Source organism: Rutidosis leptorrhynchoides, chromosome 3 (genome assembly GCF_046630445.1).
Source record: "Rutidosis leptorrhynchoides isolate AG116_Rl617_1_P2 chromosome 3, CSIRO_AGI_Rlap_v1, whole genome shotgun sequence".
NCBI lineage: Eukaryota > Viridiplantae > Streptophyta > Magnoliopsida > Asterales > Asteraceae > Rutidosis > Rutidosis leptorrhynchoides.
Window position 1 is genome coordinate 25,167,984 of NC_092335.1, and position 22,796 is coordinate 25,190,779.

General features: G+C 36.9%; 1 long non-coding RNA gene across 2 annotated transcripts; it reads right to left on the reverse strand.

The window, feature by feature from the left end:
- Positions 1–15,459: 15,459 nt before the first annotated feature.
- Positions 15,460–18,325, reverse strand: LOC139895863 (uncharacterized). Of its 2 annotated transcripts, XR_011776058.1 has the most exons (8): positions 18,137–18,325; positions 17,443–17,819; positions 17,257–17,305; positions 16,883–16,991; positions 16,212–16,250; positions 16,069–16,108; positions 15,903–15,966; positions 15,460–15,702 (listed from the first exon to the last, which is right to left on the reverse strand). It is a non-coding gene; the product is annotated as an uncharacterized lncRNA (long non-coding RNA). The 2 variants fall into 2 exon arrangements; XR_011776057.1 differs by having other exon boundaries at positions 16,883–17,305.
- Positions 18,326–22,796: the final 4,471 nt, after the last annotated feature.

The window sequence follows — 22,796 nt, forward strand, 5'->3', positions numbered from 1 at the left end:
TGAGGCTCGTGTAGTTTCGGCCAATCTCGATGTTGTTGTGGTATTGAAGATAGTAGTCGCGTGTGGTGCGGATTTACTAAGGCTCGTGTAGTTTCGACCAATCTTCATTTCGGGTGTTTGGTATTTGGCTTTCGGTGATGGGTTAAGGGGTTAACCTTGGGCGGTTTACGCTTTGTTATATATATATATATATATATATATATATATATATATATATATATATATATATATATATATATATATATATATATATATTGTCGTATTGTTGTACTGTAGCTAACCCTCCGGGTGTAGCTTGATGGCGTTGTACATATCGTCGTTGGTGTACTTACATTGTTGATTTATTAGTTTTTTGTATAGCGATCGTACGGTATGCTTAGATTAGCTTGCCTTTATGCTTGGATGCTCCGGTATGTGCTATTTGATTATTGTGTGGCGTGTCCATTTTATGCATATATATGTATGTAGTATATTCTCACTCACTAAGCGTTAGCTTACCCTCTCGTTGACTTTATTTTTATAGGTTCGCATGATGGCGGCAAGGGTAAGTACCGGGACTAGTGAGCTAGCTTTTGATGCATAGAAACCTTGCTTTTGGTTTGATTAGGACTGGGTAGTGTATCCCCAATCACCATGCTCGGTTTTGTTGAAAATTAAACTAGTCGGGTCGAAACTATCTCTTGACGATGTAAACGGGTTTTAGTAAACTATGATGTATATGCCCGTTTGGTTATTTAAAATTATGTATTAAACGTTTTAAAGTTGTCCAAACCTATTATTGTAATGGAAGCGTTTTGGAAATATAAATGGGACCTTAATTTTAATAATATTAATGTAATATTATTAAAAAAAAATTACGGGCCTGAATGCGACGGGTTGGGTCGTTACATAACAAGGTCGTGAGAGAGGTAATCAAATGTTGCGGCCTCGTGCCCCCTATCCAGACGCCGTCCAGAAGCATATCAAAGAGGATACTGCAGCAATACTCATGGACGCAGAACAAGCGATCCAACGCATTGAAATCCCTAAGCTTGCCGCATTCTCCGAGGATCCCAACTCCCCCATCGACCAACTTTTAAAAAGAGAACTTGTAAGTTTAAAACAATGCCCCATTAACTGCGCCGTAAGTCCTATGCTTAGGCAGGCTTATGTATTTTTATTTTTGAGCCCTAAGTCCCATGTTGGGCAGGCGTTTAAAACAATTCCGTGTATTTCATATTGATGTACATTATGTTTGTATCTTTTGCATGCGTCTTCGTTGTATTGTTTATATTTCGCGAAGTAAAACAAATGTAAACCGCATGCCTATGCACAGGAGTTAACCAAAACTCATGCGCATACATGGGCACTGCGTAAAAATAAACCAATATTCTAGCACTTTTACCCTAAGCGTTTTAGACTCAAAAGTTACTGCGTCCTTGCTTTGTCACGTACTAGAGGTGCACTTTAGTTGTGTGGTAAGCAACGCAATTAAGAACAAACCAAAGTTTTTATACTTAAGAGTTTCCCCAAGTAAACCAATACTTAGGACAGTTTAATATGCACAAGCAAACCAATGCTCGTATTTTAAGTCGACTTTGCAGCCTTCTAGTCTACGTGGTGCTTAGCTAGGGGAAACCAATTCCCTTCACCTGTCGTGTACATCTAGCCTTTTAACCATACAGGCTTTTACCGCATGGGGGCTAGAGGACACCTCTTACGTAGGCAGGAAACCGCATACAAAAAAGGAAACACATAACAAAAGTATGCGCGAGTAAATATTGTCATTGACATTAAGTGAGATTACAACCGCGACACGTCCAAACGGGCAGAAATTACATAGATAAAAAAGAAAAAATAATGCGCTAAAGTATATTGGAGTGATCAGGTCCAACCAGCTACATGTAACATTTTTTCAACAACGTCGCGTGCCAAGTGCGTTTCACAGGTTTTCCATCTAATGTCGCAAGATGGTATGCCCCGGTGTTGCTTGTTCCCACTACCCTGTATGGGCCTTCCCAGCTGGGGCCCAAATTCCCAGTATCTTCCGCATGACTTGCGTCATTCTGACGTCAAACTAGGTCCCCACACTTATAAGAGCGTGAATGCACACGCTGATTATAGTACTTTGCGATTTTATGCTTATTGTTAGCTTCGTTGACTGCCGCAGAGAGTCTGCACTCTTCCAGCAAATTAAGATTTTCTCGCAAAGCTTCCGAATTGATTTGTTCATCAAAATTCTGTACACGGAACGTTGGTACCCCAATTTCTGTGGGTACAACAGCTTCTGACCCATACACCAAACTGAACGGAGTCTCACCAGTGCTCGCTTTAGGTGTTGTTTGATGTGCCCACAACACCTTTGGTAGTTCATCCCCCAACTGACGTGACCATGGCCCAATCTGGCTTTGATTCCCGCCACTATATCTCGGTTGGTGACTTCGCATTAGCCATTTGCTTGCGGATGCGTAACGGATGTGAAATTTTGCTTAATATTAAGCTCTGCGCACCAACTGCTAAAAGGATCTCCCGCAAACTGCTTGCCATTATCACTAACGATTTCTTTTGGTATACCGAATCGACAGACGATGTCTTCCCATACAAAATTCCGCACTCTTTTTCCTGAAATTGTTGCCAGCGGTCTTGCTTCCACCCACTTTGTGAAATAGTCAATTGCAACAATCAAGAATTTAATGTTTCCTGCGTATGCAGAGTATGCGTAAGATACTGATGTATGTAGCGTATGATATGAAATGAATGGTTATATTACTTAGGCCTTTCGAAAATGGTCTGATTATGTCAATTGCCCATTTGCAGAATGGCTATGGTGAGGAGACTGAAATCATGGGATGCGCAGGTGCTCTGCTGATTGGTGCATGTATTTGGCAAGATTCGCAGCGCTTAACTATGCTTGCAGTATCTGCGTACATGGTTGGCCAATAATAACCTAGCTGCATAATCTTTGACACAATAGACCTGTGCCCTGAATGGAGAGCACATGCACCCTTATGCACTTCGCGTATAACCTCCTCTGCTTCATTCGGCCCATTGCACCTTAAATGCGGTCCTAAATAATTTCTTCGATATAGGACATCACCTTCAAAGGCGTACATTGGCGCCTTGGTACGAACTTTCCTTGCGTCAACAGAGTCCGCGGGTAACGTGCCATCCCGCAGAAAAGCAATGATGGGTGTCATCCACATTAAGCTGGACTCTTCAACAGGTACCACTAAAGGCATCATAACAATGGATTTCGCATGCAGTTCTTCTATGAGAACTCTTTTCCCCAGATGATCAAAGGCCAATGAAGCCAACTTTCTAAGCGCATCCGCCTTCTTATTTTGCCCTCGCATTACATGAGAAATTTGAAAAGCCTCAAACTGGTCAGCGAGGTTATGAACAAGCGATATATATTGCTGCATGGCTATGTCATGCGCTTCAAAGTCTCTGCTAACTTGACTGCATACTAGCTTTGAATCCACGTAAGCGTGCAGAACTTTAATATTTAATTTGTGCGCAATCCGCATGCCCGCTAGCAAAGCCTCATATTCTTCTTCGTTATTTGTAACAGCAAAATTAAACCGCAATGCAAATGTATGCTCTTGGCCATCCGGGCCAGTTAAAATTACCCATGCACCCGCGCCAGATGCGCTACAGGCACCATCGGTGTATAACTCCCATGGTACCAAAATTGGTGCAGGCGTGTCCCGATGTTCAGCCGATGCTTCAACATCTGCAGGTAACTCTGCTAAGTAATCCGTAAGTATCTGACACTTAACCGTAATTCGCGAAGAAAAATTTATTTCGTGTTCCCCTAACTCAACTGCCCATTTAGCCATTCGGCCAGAAATCTCGGGCTTATATAGCACCTGAAAGAAAGATGATTGCGTTAGTCAATGCAGTATTCCTGGATTTTGCCACAAATTAGGTAGTTACCAACCTGTTTGATCGGCTGATCAGTTAGAACCATAACTGGGTGTGCTTGAAAGTACCGACGCAAACGTCGCGCTGTGTGAACTAGCGCATATACTAGCTTCTCAATTGGTGAATAGTTTAGTTCGCTTGCTGTCAGCGTCTTGCTTACGAAGTAGACCGGCATTTGCGTCTGAGAAAACCTCAGTGTTATTTGTCCACGAAATAAATAATTCATATATATAAATAAAAGAGAATGGATTACCTTTCCGTGATCCGCGATAAGGACCAAGCTGACTGCTTCTTTTGATGTCGCAAGGTATAGCGTAAGCGTTTCGCCTGATACTGGCGCAGTGAGTATTGGCAATTCAGCAAGCACCTTCTTCATCTCTTGAAAAGCTGATTCTGCTTCCTGAGTCCATACAAAGTCTTTTTATTTTAAACAATTCTTCAAAGCGTTGAAGAATAGTAACTGCCGTTCCAAAGCTTTTGATAAGAACCGCGTGATCGCCGCGAGCTTCCCGGTTAGACTCTGCACATCTTTCTTTGTCTTTGGAGATGGTAAACTATCAATGGATTCGATCTTTTTAGGATTTGCATTGATTCCCCGCGCCGTCACCACATGACCTAGAAACTTGCCTTCCTCCTCCCCGAAACTACACTTGAGCGGATTAAGCTTCATGTTGATCTTGCGCAAAGACGTAAATGTTTCTAGGATGTCCACGAGCATTTCTTCTTCGGTGTTACTTTTAATTACCAATTCATCGACATATGCTTCAAGATTTCTGCCAATTTGGTGCTTGAAAGTTGTGTCAATTACGCGCTGATAGGTAGCGCCTGCGTTTTTTAATTCGAAGGGCATCTTCATATAACAATAAATACCCTGCGGCGTATGAAAATCAGTTTTGTCCTCATCCTCCGCGGCCATGAGGATTTGGTGATAACCCTTGTACGCATTCAGAAAACATTTGTACCGAAAATCCGATAATGATTCTACCTTCCAGTCAATCTCTGGGAGAGGGTAGTTATCTTTAGGACACGCTTTATTAATGTCCTTAAAATCGACACACATCCGCCATTTACCGTCAACCTTCTTTACCAACACAGGATTAGCAACCCATGTCTTGTACCGTACTTCCCGCAGGATGTTTGCTCTGACCAGGTTATCAACTTCTGCGCATAACCAATCACTGCGTTCAAGGGCCATGTGCCATTTCTTTTACCTAACAGGCGTGAGTGATGGGTTAACATTCAAATTATGTTCCACAATATCCCGCGAAACCCAAGTCATATCTGATTCTTGCCATGCGAAGACATCTGCGTTAGCTAACAAGATACCGTGCAACTTAGCTTTAGTTTTGGTTGATAAGCCTGCGCCAATTTTGATTCGATTGTCCGGATGCAAGCGATTACCTATGACTGCACTGCTTTTAAGTTGCTCTCCTATGCTGGAAATGTCTACAGGCACAACTGAACCACATAACTCGGTTATTTCATGCGGCGCAATTGTGGTAATTCCTCCCATGGTAGGAAACTTAATCAAGCCGTGCACCGCTGAGGGTATAATGTTAAAACATCGTATAAAATTTCTCCCCAGAAACTCATTGTAGTGTGAAGTCGAACGAACCACATAGAAGTCAATTAACTCGCTTCTAGCCAACTGCAGATTCTTGTCATCCGCAAGCTCTACTACAAGTTCTATCCGGCCTAACGGCCATGAGCTTTTCCCAGAGAATCCTGATAGCGTAATATCAGGTTGGCGCAACTGCGCCTTGACTTATGCGGGAAGAAAATGATAGCAGTGCTCGTACATAATGTCGACACCGCTTTCGGTATCAACATGCATGCGTTTAATCTGTATTCCGCGATCAGGAATATGACACGTGATGATAACAGGCTCATTAACTGTGTCGATTGACATGACAGGAGGGAATGAAATTGGGATAAGTTCCCAATCCTGGTAGTCATTGTATTTTCTTCGCTGACCAACTTTCTCTGCGTCAACCATATTGATGGTTAAATCGGTACCTTTAGTTTTATCGGTTTTTTGCCATGCAAAAGTTTTGGCTTTTGAACCATCTTCTGCGGCTTTTCCCCTTATCTTTCTTTGGTGGTTTTAGGTGATCTAACTTTCCTGCGCAACGCTTCCAACACCCATTCCATTAAGTTTTTACACCGATTGGTGTCATGGTCGTGATCGTCATGGAACTCGCAGTACTTCGTTTTATCCGCTTACCAAATTCTGTCAGCGGGGTTGGAACCGTAAAGGTTGCACACACTGGTTCAGTGGCCAAAATCTCTTTTAGTGTTTTAGACAGGCTTTTGAGTAGCGTATAGTTATGATTATTATTGCCGCGCATTGTTTCGATAATTACCATGTGTGCGTCCCTTATCACTTCTTATGGGACCACCACTAGGATACCTTCCACAAGAACTGTTACCGCAGCTTTGATCGCGTGAACGATCATCATCGTCTTTTCTCTCATTGCGTGAGCTAGCTGTGGGAATGTCATTATCTTCGCCACTCCGCATATAATCGTGGCATTCATTAAGTGCTTCAGCATAAGTTCTTGGCACCGTATGGCGTAGACGCTTGACCAACGTTGGATGACGTTCTGAACTTATACCATGTATGAGCCCAGAAATCTGCTGCTCCGGTTTAAGGTCTGGTATGCGCAAGCACTCATTAGTATATCTCGTAAGAAATTCACCCAAAGATTCCTTGGGTTTCTGTACGATATCATGACATTCAATATGAGTACGCTTGCGCGGTCTCTGATTTTGATATTGCAGCAAAAACTTTGTTCGTAAATCCATGAACCCGGATATGCTGCTTGCTGGGAGCTTATTGAACCATTCGCGTGCAATACCCTGCAGTGTCATGGGAAATATCAGACATGCAATTGGATCCACCCATCCTTGGGTGCACATTGCGCCTTCAAACCGCTGCAGGAAATCATCTGGATCAGTCAAGCCATTATAGGTATCCAGGGTGTGAGGTATCTTTGGTGCTGATGGAAAAGGATATGCAGTTATGTGCGGAGGAAACTTATCAAAAGTAGTTGGTAGCTCAAAAGGTGGTTTAACAGGGTCACCTTTGAGCCCTGCGAAGAAACGCTTCATCATATCCTGAACAAAGTTAGGTTGTGAAAATAAGTGAACCATGTCAAGAGGCGCAGCCTGCATAAATTGCCCCACAAGGTTCGCCTGCCCCTGAATATTTTGCCAAGACTGCCCTGGCGTCTGCGAATATGGCCAAGGCTGTTGTAAATATGGGAGCCCTGACGGTGCATAGTACACAGTTTGATGAAAAGGAATCGACACCTGCGGAGCAGATGTCTGCGAGACATGCGGGTATGCTGCTAAAAGTTCGACTGTATGTGCAGTGCTTTACTGTTCTGCAGTTAGTGGTGTCCAATGCGAGTTTGCGTCTGGAATGACACTGAATCCCCAACTATTAAGTAACGCTTGTGCATCCGCAGGGGTTAGAAACTGTGAAACTGGACGTGACGGCTGCCAAGGCTGCAACGGTGTAAACGACGAATTTTGCTGACCACTCTGCGTCTGCAAAGGGATTGAACCCGTAGTGTTGTAGATGGGCATCTGGCCGTAATATACTACATGCGGCCTCACAGTTTCTCCGCCAGTGCCAACAGAGATAACCCTTGGATCCACTGCGGAAAAATCTAGTCGTGTAGTTGTTACTGGCGAGTTTGCCCTTGGTGGTGTTATTCCATCTGGGTATATCGGCTTATACCTCTGAAAAGGTTCGCCGGACATAGGTGGAGGGTAAGGCGTGATTCCCGCCTCCGTAGTCATAGTTTGCGTCTGCTGATTACCAGACGGCGTGTTCTGATTATCAGTTTGAGTACGTTCCGATGATTCCCCGGAAGTCATGATTCTGTTAAAGAAACAAAAAATTCGAAAATTTTGTAAGTAACGAGCCTTATAATTCAAAACTTTAAAATAAAAAACCATTAAACACGTCTTGAATTAATTCGGCTCTCAATGAAAGCACCACTTGATCATGCGTATATTTCCCAAAGGTCAATACACACGTTCAATACATTTAAAGAGGTTTAAGGATATTAGAACTTGGCTCTCCGGTCCGGCTACCGTGAATATCCCTGGCCGACATGATGATGTCGGGATGGTGGCTAAGTGATTAAGTCCACCTTCGATGACGACCGTCGATCGGAAGGCCCTAAATAAGGTTGTAGGCAACAGTCGTGAAAGAACTAACCTGTTAACCTTAGAAGAAGATGATAGCTATTACGTGAGATGTGCTACGTGAGATCTGATCTTTAGAATGACGATTAGGGTTAGCTATATAGGCAAACCCTAATTCTAGAATCCTCCACGATTGTGGTAATCCTTTTCATAACTAACTCCCCTGTATCTCGGATATAATTATGGAAAAGATTACCGAACTTGGTCAACAAGTAACCGCCATACCGAGAACAAAATATTCAATGCGCTACCGCACACCACAGAGATTCCATGCGCATGCGCACACTAGTGCTTGCCCGCGTATAACATGCGCTTGCGGGTCGCGGTATCATTATTAAGCATACATACATATAACATGAAAATGAATAGATAGCAGGAGATAGTAAATGAAATGAAGCTCGTACCAAGATTCCTGTGGGAGATCGGGGAAATTGTTCGGCGTATTTTGGTGAACTACTATCGCACCCCAAAATTTGAAAAATGGAATAGATGGAACAGACCCCGTACATTTTGATGGGAGTAGAATATTAGAGGGTAGTGTTGTCAATATACAAATAAAATTGAAGTGAGAAAAAAATTGTTAAGTGATCAAGCATTTTAAGGGTTGTTATTGAAATATGCTCTTTAATTTAATGGTCATTTTTACTCCATTAAAATTTTTTAAATGTTGATTAGTTAAATCTGACTTTGTTATTATATATAATATAGATATAGATATAGAATATAGATAGATATAGATAGATATAGATATAGATATAGATATAGATAATATAGATATAGAATATAGATATAGATTGTTTAGGAACAAGTATTAAGATACAAGATTAATTAATTTTTCATTTTTATCTATAGCTTTCTCTGAGCCTTTGTTGATAGAGATTTTTAAAAGAATTTATTGTAAAACTTAAAATATTCTCAAAACAAGTTAAAAGCTCAATAAACTACTGAAGTTAATGGAGCGTTTTGGTAAGTAAAAAAAGGTTCATAAGCTACGAAAAATATGCATGTTTATGAATTAACAACTTATTGACTGGTGGACTACATACATACCCATATAATGGGAAGAAGTAATGAGAAGAAGTAAGTTAGTCATAGAAAGTAAGAATGCTTACTCCAAGATATAATATGTTATAGATATAATCAAGAGTGGATCATGAATATTTATTTTGATATAAGAAACTAGTTTTTGAGCCCGTGCGTTGCACGGCTATTCAAAATCTGTTTGAAGATTAGTTACATAAAAACATAATTTTTTTCTCTAGTGATCTTGGTTCACAATAATGACATATAAATGAATAACGACACAATAATGAATATGTATCGTAAGTGGTCTACTAATTCACAAGTGGTAATATCTATATGGCGTGCTATACAGTAAGGGGCTATTTACTTTTTTTTCTTCTTCTTAATTTGCCTCTGTTTTCATTTGTCTTTTATTCTGAAAAGGTGTTTGATTCCATTTCTCCTAGAAACAGATCAATTTTCAGATTAAGTGACAAATAAACAACAATTTTACTTACTAAATTAAGAGTTGTACATAAACAAACTATTAAGTGGTAAGTAAACAGGCCCTAAGTGTATCTTAGATTAACATATGTATCGAATTAGTTACATATAGAATAGTTGCACATGTGAACCAAAAGATAAAACTAAAGATAAAGATAAGAACAAAACAAATTATACTTGACTCGTGAGTTGTTATAAGGATAGATGTGTTCTACTATAATTAAGCATATTTTTTCTAATTGGTTAGTTACAACAATCTCTTAAAATTACCCGTACTAAATTGCTCTCATATTTTTTATTAATTTATTTATTCTCTATAATTTTTATTAATTATTTATTTAATGGATTTTAATCACAATCATTGAGAATTTGACAAGTGTAAATTTCACTTGTCATTAATCCCTTTAAAAATGATTTTGTTGACAAATAAGCAAAACAAATCTCTTTTTTATATAAGTATATAGATAAGAAATGTAATGCATATATGTTAATAACTTAATAGGAGAAACAATTTTATTACTTAATAGAAAAAATATTGTTTCGGAAACCAAAAGCTAATCATGTTAGACGGATTAGATACTTAGGCCCAAGTTCGTTTATGGGTTTGGTCCATTAGGGTTTTACCATTAGGATTTCGTAATGTACACTATAAATATGCATCAATATTCAATAATAAAGTAATCTTTACGGGTTCTATTCGATGTCGTGGTATCAGAGCTCAGGTCTGGAGATCGAGTCAGGCCGATGTTGTGCATCCATCTCTGCAGCGAGTTTGAGTCAGACCTCCATGTGTGTGCCGCCATCGCTACAAAGAGTACGAGTCAGTCCGCTGTCGTGCCGCCATCTCTACAATCGTTCCACGCCTCGATAACATTGTATCATAGGGGTACGATCCGGTGAACCGCCTCCTCTATTGTTCACCGCCCCAAAGTCTTTAACCCCCCTTTTTCCAAACCGAAATTCATAATTCTCTCTTTACGTTTTTTTTTTTTTTGTTTCTATGTTCTTGAACCATGCATCTTCTTATCTACCCTTTCAAAACCTACTGGTCGTCACCGACACTTATTTATCAATTAATCGTTCGTCACCTAGTAGTCATCCAATCTTCTATGTATTATTTATTTATTTGTTTGTTTTCTCTTTATCACCGTCATGTGATAATCCTTTTCTTTAAGCCATAATTTTCTAAGTTAGTCATCTAGCTTTTCTGTTTTCAATTCGCATCTAAAAATCTAAAAATTCGTCCGTAGCTACATCTAAAAATGCTACGCCACCACATCCAACCTTATTATCATTATCATTTTTTTCTTTTTATCATTAGTGAAGCTAGCGAAGCTTTTGCAATTATAATCGGTGTGGGGCTGAGGTGTCTAGCTTGACAAAGTTCCAAACCCCGAAAAATAGAGAAAAACGAAAAATATTTTCTTTTTGGCAGCGCTGAAGAAGATTTTATCGGCGATAAAAGTTCTATGCTCAATCCTTAGGCAAATCAAGCAAGCCACAACGTAAAAATAAAAACGTTACGAAAAACAAAACGCAGTCAAGCAACGCAACTAATCAACGATTATCAATTCATTCGGTGCAACAAACAAGAGAAACAAAAAAAATTTATCTTTTATTTATGTAGTGTTTTCTTCCAATCCGAGCTTTCGCGATTTCGTCGCTCGGACTGCGGGGGAGTGTTAGACGGATTAGATAGTTAGGCCAAAGTCCATTTGTGGGCTTGGTCCATTAGGGTTTTACCATTAAGATTTCGTAATGTACACTATAAATATGCATCAATAATAAAGTAATCTTTACGGGTTCTATTCTATAACAAATTCAACTCCCAATTTCCTAGTCCACATTTCCTAAAAGTCTAAATAATAGCCCAAACCAAATATCACCTATCACCCCGAAATACCCCCCATACAACCATCCCCTAGCCCTATACCAAACAAATCACATCCCTCAACCAAACTTAGCCCAAACCCAATCCTAAAAAAATATTCCTTTGGTTGATTCCAATTTTACCCAATTCTAGATACTAACCAATTAATGACCGATAAATTTTCCCAATCCCATCCCAGTCTTATTCCATCGTTTAAACCTACCCCAACCAAATTTCATAAATCCCATACAAAATCATCCTTCCACAAGTGGTATTTCAAGGAGAAAATCAAATGGAAACGTTCTGAAACACTCAAAAAAACAAGCAAGGTTCTCCAGAACTTTTTAAAATTGACCTGTAATCGGGAATTAGTAAGCTTCATCGAGGATGTTGAAGTTTAAATTACTAGCTAGAAGCGTTCACCTACAAAATAATAATATGCTAATATTTTGTAAGGTGAATGGATCCTCCAAGAATTCTAAATCGGAAAGTATTGTGGATTTAAGATCCTTTGATAAGTTGCTTGGCCTAAGATGGCCAGATGAGAAGATGCCTCAATAGCACTTCTCTTCATATTCACTTCATCGTATTTTCCATTTTTATTATGAAGATTGTTTCTCTTAACGTACGTGGATTCGAAAAAGAAGGTGCAATTGACTGGGTGAGAATCATCATAAACATAGAACGGTCAGGAATAATTGCCTTTCAGGAAACAAAGTGCAAAACGATAAATTAAAGATAGATTCAAATGCACGAGGGTGCAAGCGACTTTGGTTACGTTCAAAAGGAAGCTGTTGGAATTTCTGGCGGTTTGATAATTATTTGGGTTTCTAATGTTTTCTTAGTAAATGGTGCAACGGATAACGAGTTTTGTCTAGCAATTACAGGTACATGGAAAACTCAGGTGACGATACGGTCCTCATCAATGTCTACGGTAGGCACAATGACACCAATAAAGTGATAATGTGGGATATGATATCTAGCCTTTTAAACAGATTGGATCGCGCTACTGTTGTATGTGGTGATTTCAAAGAGGTGAGAGGCGAAGCTAAGATATTATTTTGTTATTTTAATGCTGGTCGTACTGCGCGTTACTTTTATCAGCAACAATAGTTTGGTCTAATTTCCACTTGGTGGCAAGGTGTGCCAGGTACAACCACGACGGTATCAAATGTAGTAAACTTGATAGAATCCTAATCGCTGAAAGGTTCCAGGTTGTTTGGGATGATATGTCTTCAATTACTTTGGATAAAAAATGTTCAGACCATTGTCCCCTTGTACTTAGGGATAAAATTGTTGACTTTTGGTCCACACCCTTTAAAATATTTGATGAGTGGTTGGATGCGGAAGGGGTGGATGGATTAATACATGAAGCTTAGAATTGTTTAAAATTGGCTACTAGAATGGAATGTAACTTTAGAAACAAATTGAAGGATGTAAAGCTTGCTTTAAAATCATGGAGTATAGGGGTTTTTGGTGGTCTTGAGCAAGAGATAGAGGAGCATAAAAAACAACAAATTATTGGGAGCAAATAGCTAAGGGGAGGCCTCTAACTGAACAGGATGAATCTTTGTAGCTAGAAGCAAGAAAAATGCGGATGGACAAAGATAAATCCAAAACAAAGATGTTGAGACAAAAAGAGTGAAATATATGGATATTAGAGGGTGATGAGAACAGGGGATTTTTTTTCATCTGATAATAAAGAGACAATACAATAAGATAAACATCTGAGGCCTCTCCATCAATGGTGTGTGGAACGAGTCTCCTGGTGATATAAAAGCAGAAAATTTTTCATCACTTCCAAAGTATTTTTAACATATGGATTGTGAACAGGCCTTCATTATGTGATTTTCGATATGACAGGTTATGTCTGGAGCAGGCAGACTCTTTAGAAATCCCTTTTTGTGATTATGAAGTACAGAATGCCATCAAAGATTGTGGAAGCACTAAAGTCTTGGGTCCAGACAGGTTCAACTTTAACTTCTAAAAAAATCACTGGAGCACTATAAAAAAGGGCCTGATGTTGGCATCGAAATGGTTTTAGCATAAAGAAGAAATATCCAAAAGTTGTAATGTGTCTTTTATCAATATAGTCCCCAAAAAGAAAAATCCTTTAGGTCTTGGTGACTACCGTCATATCAGTTAGTTACTATAAAATTCTATCAAAGGTTCTCTCTAACATGCTTAGAAGGGTTATCATATAATTGGTGTTGAGCAAAATGCCTTTCTAATAGGGTGGTTTATCCTGAAAGGTGCCCTATTGGCAAATGAAGAAATTGACTATCTTAAACGTAAACGAACAAAGGGGATTATTTTCAAAGTTGACTTTGAGAAGGCTTTTGATTGTTTAAATTGGGATTTCTTGATGGATTTTATGCAAAGCATGGGTTTTGGGGTTAAATGAAGGAATTGGATCTCAACATTCCTTAAATTTTCTTTCGTATCGGTTTTGGTTAATGGATCTCCCATCCTGGAATTTGCATTAGGTAGGGGCGTTGGAAAAGGTGATTCTTTATCACCTTACTTGTTCATCCTTGCAGCTGAATACCTTAACATCCTCACTAAAGCTGCCACTGATAGAGGGTTTTCCAAAGGTATTGAAGTGAGATGCGATAAGATCCTTATTTCCCATCTTCAATACGCGAATGACACTGTTTTTTTGGTGAATGGAGGTCCAACAATGCGTCTAACCTTGTGAAATTACTGAAGTGTTTTGAGCTTGCATCATTATTGAAAGTAAATTTTCATAGAAGCCATTTATTTGGGATTGGTGTAAGTAACGGTAAGGTAGTGAGATTAACAAATCATATTGGATGCAATGTTGGATCCTTTCCATGCTCCTACCTTGGTATTCCATTCGCTTAATGATGTCAAAACTTAGTGATTGGAAAGTAGTGATCGAAAATTCTCAATCTAGATCATCAGAATGGAAAGCAAATTTGATGTCATGTGGGGTCGCTTAACTTTGATGAAATCGTTCCTTAGTAGTCCTCCTTTGTATCTATTCTAAATCTATCATGCCTCACCATGAGTGTTGAATGAACTTGATAAATTCAAAGGCAAATTTTTTTTTTTTTTTTTTTTTTTTTAAGGGTGGGTGGGGTGGGGGGGGGGGGGGGGGGGGGGGGGGTGGGTAGCAAAATCAAGTGAGAAAAATTTATGCCTCCATATGATTCAAGGGGGCTTAGTATTGGATCTCTTGATTGCAAAAATCTGGCTCTCTTAAGGAAATGGTGGTGGATTTTCCATACCGAACCAAAATCACTTTGGGTCAAAGTTATTGATAGTTTTTATGGTCATAATAGCGGCCTTCTATTGAGCGAAACCAACCGGTTAAGCTCTTCAGATGGCATGTGATTTAATATTATTTGTGGATGTAAAAATATATATAGTTTTAGCATCTAATTTAGTAATTCTTTTGTTAAATATGTCGTTAATGGTGTTGATACTTCATTCTGGAACACCCCATGGTTGTGTGAAGATCGATTGCTGGTCAGGTTTGGCAGATTGTAGCAGTTAGGGACTAACAAGGTAGCTCTAATATGTGATCGAGTAAATGGTTTCGGCAGGGCCTTCCTGTTAATTTTATGGGCCCTGTTCGTTCAGTAAATAGTAGGCCTTTCGGTCTTTCGGATTAGAAGGTTATAACATCTACGATTGTGTGTGTGTGTGTGTGTGTTTGTTTCTATATAGTAGCGGATCTAAAAAATTATTCGTAATGAGAATTTTGTTGTTATTGCGGGATTGACAATTTATTAAAGTGGTTTAAAACAAGATTATGTCGATTAAATGAGAAAGTAGTGTACATGTTTTTGATGTTTTGTTTACAAAAATTATGCCTTTAAAAAACCATTATAATAACGAATAACAATAATAAATATTAAATATTAAATATACTATTACTACGGAGTAATATAAAATAAAAGGACAAGGCACATCATACTAAGATTATATTAAACAAGCATATGGCCAGCCGCGCTTCGCGGCGGCGGATCATTTAAACATATGTAGGTTGTAAACGTTACAAAGGCAGTTTACAAAAGCATAATGCAGATAAAAGGCAGTTTACAAAAGCATAACGTAGATAGATCGTTGATAGTTTACAGTTTTACGTAGGTGGTTTGAGGATATTGTACAGAATGCTTTGGTATCGTTTTACATCAGCAATGGATCATTGAGTCCTTAAATAGTTGCTGGAAAACTACCTGCTTACAAATAGCAGCTGATTAATTGCAAGATCACAAATTTAGATGAACTTATTTACATTGTGCAAAGCTATCCTATCAAAATTAAGAAGAAATATATATTTGTATAACTGAAGGAAGTCTATTGACCTTTATTTTATGACAATGATGATAATATTGCACTTTCAATTAAAATAGAATAGAACAATCAAGGTTGAAACCTATAGGGTTTAGTCTCTTAGATTACAGCTCCTTGGCTTAGATTACAACGCCTTAATTAGAAATCTGAAAAACTACCACATTACAAAATACTCGTGCTACAAATATTATTCAAACGGAATAACATAGACATTATACAAACAAAATCAACTATAAACAAAACCATACCACTGCTACACAGAAGTTTGTTCAACAATGCTAGTTGTAGCTTCAAGACAGTTAAAAAAATATGACGAAAACAAAAGGTACACACTTTATAGATTAAGTAATACTCATTAACCAAAATATAACAGTCACAAATGAAATCATACCACTACCAAAAGATAGTTGTTCAACCATATTAGTAGCAGCTGCAATACAAATAAAAATGTAAAACAATCGACTAAAAAAAGCCAACAAAACAATCAACTAATAACTATCTACACACAAAAACGTACGTGTTTCAGAAAAAGAGTTTCCAGACGTATCACCGTTAAGTGAAACATAATAAACAATAAGCATCACTTATATGAAGTGGCCAAAAAATTTGAAGCAAGGTACCTACATTAATACAAACATGTAACAAAGAATTATAGTACATACGTAAAAAACGAAGCAAAATATACAATCAAGAAACATAATACCTCCACAGTCGAAGCTGTTAAACAGGAACCATAAAACATATATAGCTATAAAATTACGAAGAAACCGAGAATTTGTAGAAAGATATGTGAAACTTGTGAATCTTCCAAATCTTAGTTACGCAGAATTTAGCATAGTAAATGGTCAGCCGTGCGTCGCTGCGGGTTACGTTAATTGTTTGTTTTGTTACAAAATGCACAATAAAAATTGTTACATGCAATGGAACAAAAATCTTGTTAGTATCGATTTCAAAACCTCTAATGCGTGTATCCAACTCTCAGTTTTTTACATGCTACAATGACCATCTAAAAGGACATGACTTTCAAATGCAATGTATACAAAAGGGAAGCAAACATTATACCTTCCCATACATATCGGGCTACCAAGGAGAAGCCTAAACAAAATAGCATAAAGTAGTGCTCCAAACTCGGATTCAATCAAAGTCTGTTGATTCACTCTCATGATAAACGCTGTCAACACCAAAATAATAATACTAAAAAAGTAAGAATACGCTGTAACCAATAGGAGTGCAGTACCTGGTCAATATTGGAGCTTGATTGATATGAAAGCAAGAAGACTCATTCATATGCATGAAAACAAACTTAAAATGATTATACATATATGTATTACATATTAAACGTTATACATGAGTAGCAACAAAGGTTGTAGTGAGCATGCAATTCCCTATTAAGAATGTCACCACACACATAAATGAATGTACCTCTTAATACATACCTGAATTTTGTAAGGCATTCAGTAGCATCCAGTCCAAGAAGTCCAAGACCTGCACATAACCAAATTACAACTCAAAAATATCACTTGTATTTCATCTCAAAGTGTAACCAAAATAAAATAAATTCAAAATTAATAAATTAATATTAATAGTTCAGTACAATAAATAACATATTTAAAATCACTTACTTGAAATTCACTGAACGCTTGCAGCTTATCCAGTATGACCCACTGGAGCTAAGAAAACCCAACGGCGGCGTCACCACCGCCACCGGAAAAATAAAACACTAAATTATCAAAAACAAAAATATACCAAATCAAATCAAGTAAGAGAAAAACGATCACTGTGAAAACACTCGATGTATTGTAACAGCTCATAACAGGTTATGAAGAGAAAAACGATCACCGTGTAAGTGTGTGTTTTCTGATGTGTTCAACTTATGTAAATAGAACATAACCTCTAAGCCGCAATTCACCTTCTTTTCCATTATACATACTTGGACTATTATCTTCTTTCCTTCCGCCATAGATTCCTCGATTTAGGTTTCATACTTTCACTTCATAACCTGATAAAACCAAATATATATATATATATATATATATATATATATATATATATATATATATATATATATATATATATATATATATATCAAGAACAAACCCTAATCTTTATTTCAATATGAGATGAGAGACACGGGAATTAATTTTATTGTAGCATGAGTGTAAGTATATGTGCAAAGGTTGAAGTAATCTAATAAAATGAGTCGCTCACTATGAAACAGCGGGTGGAAAATCGTAATCGCACACACAGAGATTATCTATAAACCTAGGGTTACAACGTAATCAGACACACCGAATGAATTGTAGGGAAAAACCTTACCTTTTTTCGAAATCGAATTAACCATACCCTTTTGGATAAGAAAAATTGATAAAAAGAGGTACGACAGCAATACACCGGCGGTGACATAGTGGAGATGACGGAGACGATCTCTGGTGGCGGTGGTGACGAAAATTGATGGCGATGGAGAAGAAGGCGGTTGGTGGCGATTGTGGCGTTAAAATCGCCTGAATGATCTGGAAGCCTCTATAGGAATCAAATGAGAGAAAAAAAGGAAGGGAGGTAATAAATACTATGGTGTAAAATTACCCTTTAGGATTAAAAATTGCAAGTGAACAGCATATTTTATTTGCTCAAGTGTAATAATAATAATAATAATAACAATAATAATAATAATAATAATAATGAAATGTTTCTTTTGATCACTTTGCTTCCCACATTGGTCTGCCCATAAGTATTACTTTAGTATAAAATGTTGGAGCATACATATGTAGTCAAATTTATTCAGAATTAAAATATCGAATTGATTGTGGACATCCAAATACTTGAGTTGGGCTTCGGTATACGTAGCTGTTGTCATGCAATCTTCATTTGTAGACACGCTTTAGACGTTTGGAATATGGTATATAATTGGTGGGGTCTCGGTAGTGTAAGGAACCTTCGCATCATCGAAGCTTTTAATGGAGAGTGTATCCGGAATGCTTCCGAGCTAGGCTCTAAATTTTGGCAAGTTGTGGAGTGTCGTGTACTTTTTTGATTTGAAAAAATCGTAACCTAAAGGTTTTTAATGATAGATCGGGGAATGGTATGGTACCATTGAATGAAATTAAGGTACAAATGGATCTCGAGGAGGCTCAAGAACAAAAAAATCGAATGGCTCACTTGACTCTCGAAGCATGGTAGCTATCTATCGTGACATTGTGTTTTTGTTACTAGGTTATGCTCTTGCGTGCCTGCTAGTAAGTTTTAATCTTTGCACGTCGTTTTAATTTTTAATCGTACGGAATTTTAGTCCATCGAAATTACCAATTAACGAACAATTTTATAAATATGGTTTTTATCTACCCAAAAATGCATCTTTTTTTGTTGAGTTCATACAAACTTCGTATGTTTTATTCTCAAAGACAATGCCTTAAAGTGTAGTTAAAGGAGAATGAATTTGAGTCTCTAATTAGAGTGTTTTAAATATCTCCCACTAGATTATCCTTTAGGGTTCAAACTTAATTTATTAATAAATGAGAACTAAATTATTGGTAGTGTATTAGGCTTGTTTTAACCCAGCGTCGCATTTACTCCGTCATCCCACATGGCACCTTGTTTGACGCCCTTGACGCCCCTAACGCGGCGTCAAAATTTGACGCCCAGGGCGCCAGTCGGAAATTTCACGCAAGTGTCAAATTTGTTTCAGGCAAACAGATTTTGCCACATATTTTTATATATTATTAATTAATAAATTTTATACCCAACTATCAATAATATTTTACCACATCACCCACTACAAATTTAACCCTCAAATTTGACCTTCCCCTTTAAACAACTTCACTACTTGACCTTGCCACATCACCAAAAAGTACATCACTTGTCTTTGACGTCACCATCACGGTTAGGAATATTCTTACTGATATTGTTTTATCTTTGCTCATAGTACTATCTATTCTGATCATAGAGGCTCGATTTTTATAACCTTTTTTTAAAAGATAATGCTTTAATTATATTCGGAGACTCGGAGTATTGTTTTTAAAAGTGTTTTTCCTGTATGAATTTGTTCGTAATCTTTTATTAGGCCGACGGAAAGTGATTTGAAGCCTTCTCAAGGGTAAAAGCCCATATAATAATTGGGTCACTTATCTGGGCTAACTTTTGCCATATCTGTTTTAGTGTTATGTCTTTCGTATCCCTGGGCTAACATTAAATGAATACAATTGGGCTTATTCAAAGAATAACAAGCCATGGCATGATGGCAAAATCTTCAAACTGATGGTTTTAGTCATTCCACATGGTTCCGGTATCGATTGAAAATTGATAAAGATTTTTCTAACGAGAGTATTGGAGATGTCGTTAAAAAGAAAATAAAACTTGTACTTTTCAATAACGGTCACATAAAAGTCTTTTGTACATCATATTAAAATAATTTAACGATAGTCCTATAAGTTGTCATTAAAAAAAATCTATTTTCAATGCTTGATTATAATGTGAGATTAATATTTTATATAAACTTAAACATGCGTTATCATGGACTTAGGTTTGTTACCACTAATTTGTCATCCTATGTTATCTTAATTGCTTAGCCCATGTTTGATGTGTTTTATTTATTTATTGGGTAATTGTTCAAAATACACTTTTTTTTAAGGCTTCAAACAAAATACATTTTTTTTTTAAAAAAAATTGTCTTTTTACACCATTTGGTAGACGGATTTCCGTCTACCACCTTTATCTGTCGTCTACTACCATTTTTACAAAGTAGTCGACTGTGAGATAAAGGTGGTAGACGAATTCCCGTCTACTGGCAGGGTTGGTAGACAGCGAGAACAAAGCAGTAGACAGACATTTACAAAGTAATCGACCGTCTACTGTCTTGTTGTTGCTGTCTACTGCCTTGTTGTTGCTGTAGACAGACACTAACAAGGCAGTAGACAGCAACAACAAGGCAGTAGACAGTAACAACAAGGCAGTAGACAGTCGACTACTTTGTAAATGTCTGTCTACTGCTTTGTTCTCGCTGTCTACTAACCTTGCCAGTAGACGGGAATTCGTCTACCACCTTTATCTCACCGTCGACTACTTTGTAAAAATGGTAGTAGACGACAGATAAAGGTGGTAGACGGAAGACACTAACAAGGCAGTAGACAGCAAGAACAAGGCAGTAGACAGCAACAACAAGGCAGTAGACGGTCGACTACTTTGTAAATGTCTGTCTACTGCTTTGTTCTCGCTGTCTACTAACCCTGCCAGTAGACGGGAATTCGTCTACCACCTTTATCTCACCGTCGACTACTTTGTAAAAATGGTAGTAGACGACAGATAAAGGTGGTAGACGAAAATCCGTCTACCGAATGGTGTAAAAAGACAATTTTTTTTTAAAAAAATGTATTTTGTTTGAAGCCTTAAAAAAGTGTATTTTGAACAATTTCCCTTATTTATTTGGTTTTAAACTTGTACTAGTAACAAGGATTAATAGAAAACCTAATTGTGCCGAGCCTTTTTACGTTTGTTATTTCATTGTTTGCCTATAATCACTTAATCTTATGGTATACGGTTTAAACTTGAAGTCATTTAGAGCTTAAATTGAACTTCAAGCATGTTTAAAATTCGTGAAATTTTGATTTTTGTTATAAAATATCTAGATTGTGTTATAAAATATCTAGACTGGATGTTAATTTTATTATTATTATATTTCTTGCATAGTAATATTTTATACTATAAATAGACATGTATGTTAACCATTTAAGGTGCACCATTTCTCTTGAAATATCAATATCAATATTTCTTCTCTCCTTCTTCTCTCTTTTTCTCTCTTTGTTCTTATAACCATTAAAGGTAGTTATAAGCCTACTGAATTATAACACGTTATCAGCACGAAGTGCTCCGTATAATCAAGGTTTATCTAAGCAAGCACACGTCACTAATCAAGGTAAGAAATTATCTAACTTTTATTAACTTCACTAACATTTATATTTATGTTATTTAAGTTATATATGGTCGGTTATACCGCCTGAATTATATTTCTGTAATCTAACTTTTACTAACTTCACTAACATTTATATTTATGTTATTTAAGTTATATATGGTCGGTTATACCACCTGAATTATATTTTCTGTAATCTAACTCTTATTAACTTCACTAACATTTATATTTATGTTAATAAGACCTCATGATTGTACGCAACACGTCATTTGACAACACGGTACTTTATGTACGCAACACGTCATTTGACAACACGGTACCATGGGTCGAGATTAATTCCGATCAATACGAATACGACGGGGTCTTTATATGTTATCTAACATTTATGATTACTTATGCAATTAATAATTATTTATTTAATGCATACTAATGTTTATTCTTAAATTTATAATTTTAAAAGTTAAAATAAAAAAATAGTTTGTATTTTTATTAAAAGTAAATCTTAAAAGTTAAAATAAGAAAAAGTAGTTTGTACTTTTATTAAAAGTTAAAATACAAAAAGTAGTTTGTATTTTTATTAAAAGTAAATCTTAAAAGTTAAAATAAGAAAAAATAGTTTGTATTTTTATTAAAAGTATATCTTAAAAGTTAAAGTAAGAAAAAAAGGGGATGGTAAAATGGAATAGTTTTTTTGTCAAAAATGAAGTATTGAAAATGAAGTGGTCTCCTTCTATAACTAAAAAAATATATATATATATATACTTTTATCAAATGAATTTTTTTGTGGCCGACAATTTCAAACACGAGTCCGTGTTTAGTTTATCAAGAATATCTCTTGCTTTGGTGAAAGGTCACGATCACGATATCAGGTGTTGTGAAAGAATTAAAAAATTGGTCAAGTGGCCTTTTAAAAACTAGAAAAAAAATTTAAACAAAAAGTTTTTTTTATATATTTATAATTTACGGGTAACGTAAAAAAAAGGAAGTTTTTTTTTTAAAAAAAAACAAAGAAAGTGTTTAAATGAGTTTTACAGAAAGGGGGAAAGGAAAGTAAAAAAAAAAAAAAACTTTTTTCCA